This window comes from Cebus imitator, unplaced genomic scaffold, assembly GCF_001604975.1.
Source record: "Cebus imitator isolate Cc_AM_T3 unplaced genomic scaffold, Cebus_imitator-1.0 Scaffold478, whole genome shotgun sequence".
Taxonomy (NCBI): domain Eukaryota; kingdom Metazoa; phylum Chordata; class Mammalia; order Primates; family Cebidae; genus Cebus; species Cebus imitator.
In genome coordinates, this window is record NW_016107793.1 from 909,373 (window position 1) to 912,806 (window position 3,434).

Sequence of the window (3,434 nt, forward strand, 5' to 3'; positions counted from 1 at the left end):
TGTTTTTAGAGACAGGGTCTCACTCTCCTGCCCATGCCGGAGGGCTGTAGCATGATCATAGCTCACTGCAGCCTCCACCTCCGGGCTCAAGGGATCCTCCTGCCTCAGCCACCCGAGTAGCTGGGACTACAGGCAGGCGCCACCACACTCTGACAATTTTTTTTATTTTTTGTAGACAGGGTCTTGATACTCTTGGTCTCAAGTGATCCTATCACTTGAAAAGGATGAGCTCGTGTTCTTTGCAGGGACATGGGTAAAGCTGGAAATCATCATTCTCAGCCTCTCAAAGTGCTGGGATTATAGGAGTGAGCCACCGCGACCGGTGACCACGCCCTTTAATAACTGAATACAATAAGCTTACTTCTGTAATTTTTTTAAAATGTAAACGCATACCTACACAGGCATACATCCCTGATACTTTATTTTCCATTTTCCAGTTTATACTCGGCCTCAGTTTAGGACAAGTATGTAACAATACAACCCAAACACAACTTTAGTATCTAGTATCCTAACAACTCTATGTAGCAGATATTCACATCAAGATTTTCCACGTGAGGAAACCTACGCAAACAGCTGAAAGCTGGTAAAGGGCTATGAGAATTGAAGCTTAATGTATCTGATTCCAAAAACATATTTTCTTTTCATTCAACTACAAGGCACTGCCTCCCTTGACAGGAAAACGATAAAGACAAAAGCAGAAACTTTTCACTTTTTCCGGGTGTCATTTCTATATCTCAGTGCGATGTAGTGATTAAATGAAAGAACACCGGAGTTCGGCTGCCAGGATTCAAATCCAACTTCACTACCGACCGGGGACGTGCGTCCCCTGCAAACTGAGCGGCAGGGCACCAGCCCGCCGGCTGTGGCGCTGGTGAAGTCTGCGGTGCTGCCTGAGAGCACCGGGGAACCCGCCGGCTCTGCGGGGACGAAAGCGTTAGAACGAGAAGGATCTCCACGGAGAGCGCTGGGGGTTTTCTTCGGGGCAAAGAACTAGAGAAAACGAGGATCGCACAACAAAATACTAACTCGGCGCGGGAAGGAGGGCAGGCCCGGAGGCGCAAGGCCACGCGGACCACGACAGAGGGAGCTCCGCGCTCGCCCGACGCCCGGGAGGATGAAGGCCGCCCCCCAGGTGTGAAGGGGACCCGCCCGGCAACCGAGGATGCAAAGCCCAACCCGGCGTTCCACTGGGCCCTGCGTGGCTTCAGGAAGGAACAAACCCGAGTCCCGAACCCACCTCAACGTCACGAGGGACCCAGCCCCCGGCATCTGAAGAAGCCCAACCGGTACCAGGAATGGCCAGTCCCGGCGTCCGCAGGTCGCTGGGGAATCGGGAGGGTCCCAACTCCTCATCCCAAGCCCACTCTCGCGTCGGTAAGGAACCACCCCCGACTTCGGCAAGACCCGCCCCGGCGTCCAGAGCCCACCCCCGCCTCGCGAGGGACCCACGCCGGCATCATGAAGGGCCGCCCCGGAGTCGGGAGAGGCCTACCTCGGAGTCGGGAGGCGCCCCTCCGGAAGAGGAGCGGGGCAGGGACCCGCTGAGGGAGGGGAGGCGGCGGGGAGGGGCGAGCGGAGGCTGCAGGTACTCAGTAGCCGGCGGGGGCCGCTCTGCCGACCTTCTCCGGGACGACCGGGTTCCAGAGCAGCCGCGCGTTAGGAGCGCGGGGGGAGGGGGGCGCGTGCCCTGCGGTGTCAGAGAGGCGCTCTCGGGGAGGACGCAGGCGCGGCGCGCGGAGACGGAACCAACCCCCGCCGCGGGGGAGCCACCCGGGACGTACCAACTGCGCGGGAGGCACTGGCCGCCCGGGATCACACTCGCGCCTTGCGCTGTCTCAGTTGCTTGCGCTTTAAGGGAAAGCAAGGAGTAACAGACTCAGAAATGGCTGTAGGGTAAAATGTACAGAACGGCCACTTTTGAGAACAATTCGGTGTGGTGATATTTAAAATGTTCATTTATGACCCAGCAATTTCACGTCTGGAAAAATACGGAAATGACAGGCGCAGTGGTTCACGACTGTAATCCCAGCACTTTAAACAGGCCGAGGCGGGCGAATCACCTGAGGTCAAGAGTTCGAAAGCAGCCTGGTCAACACTGTGAACCCTAGTCTGTAGTAAAATACAAAAATTACCCGGGCGTGGTGGCGCGTGCCTGTACAGCTACTCCAGAGGCTGACGCAGAAGAAACGCTTTGATCCAGGAGGCAGAGGTTGCAGTAAGCCCAGATCAGGCCACTGCACTCCAGCCTGGGCCACCGAGGAGCAAGACTCCGTCTCAAAAAAAAAAAAAAAAAGAAGAAGAAGAAGAAAAGAGAAAGAAAGAAAAGGAAAATACAGAAACTTCTACAGGTGCCTACAAGACATGTTAAAGGAGGCTGGCTTCCTGGCGGAAAATGGGAGCACCAGAAATCTCCAAAAAGTCTCGCATGATAACAAAACAAAGGAGTCCTATATGTGTCAACATTTGCTAGGTCATAACTACTTAAGTTATTGAAATAACAACATGCAAACAAATATGTACTCTGAAATGATTTATGTAAAGTTAAAAATAGGTAAATTAGAACAGTAAGTACTATTTACAGAAAATGTATGTGTGGACGGGGAGCAGTGGCTCAAGCCTGTAATCCCAGCACTTTGGGAGGCCCAGGCCGGCAGATCACGAGGTCAAGAGATTGAGACCATCCTGGCCAACATGGTGAAACCCCGTCTCTACTAAAATACAAAAATTAGCTGGGCATGGTGCTGCACGCCTGTAGTCCTAGCTACTCGGGAGGCTGAGGCAGGAGAATTGCTTGAACCCGGGAGGCGGAGGTTGCAGTAAACTGAGATCACGCCACTGCACTCCAGCCTGGCGCCTAGCAACAGAGCAAGGCTCTGTCTTAACAACAACAACAAAAAAAATGTATGTGTGTAAAAGCATATAAAATGAACTAGATGCATACCATGATAATGGTAAGGGGGTGAGAGAGGGAGTAGGGGGAAATGAGGGGGGAAAGCAAACAGGACTTCAGATAGATCTGTTATGATTTCTATTAAAAAGAAAGACCTGGCCAGGTGCAATGGCTCAAGCTTGTAATCCCAACACTTTGGGAGGCCTAGGCAAGCGGATCACTTGAGGTCCGGAGTTAGAGATTAACCTGGCCATCATGGTGAAATCTGTCTCCACTAAAAATACAAAAATTAGCTGGGCATGGTGGTGGGCACCTGTAATCCCAGCTACTGGCAGGCTGAGGCAGGAGAATTGTTTGAACCTGGGAGGTGGAGTTTGCAGTGAGCCAAGATTGTGCCATTGCACTCCAGCCTGGGCAACAGGGCAAGACTCCATCTCAAAAAAAAAAGAAGCCGGGCGCGGTGGCTCAAGCCTGTAATCCCAGCACTTTGGGAGGCCGAGGCGGGTGGATCACGAGGTCAAGAGATCGAGACCATCCTGGTCAA

The 3,434-nt window shown here is 53.1% G+C and overlaps 1 protein-coding gene across 4 annotated transcripts in view; it reads right to left on the reverse strand.

Annotated features, from left to right (window-relative positions):
• UIMC1 (ubiquitin interaction motif containing 1) overlaps nt 1–3,434 on the reverse strand; it is a 164,607-nt gene that overhangs the window by 131,886 nt on the left and 29,287 nt on the right. The window contains exon 1 of one of the 4 annotated variants that reach the window (XM_017512830.2): nt 1,493–1,737. The exons of 1 other annotated variant lie outside the window; for it this stretch is intronic. The gene's annotated coding sequence lies outside the window, so the exon portion shown is untranslated. Of the gene's footprint in view, nt 1–1,237; nt 1,392–1,492; nt 1,738–3,434 lie in introns of those variants that run through there. 2 more of the 4 variants (XM_017512825.2, XM_017512827.1) reach the window with 2 other exon arrangements.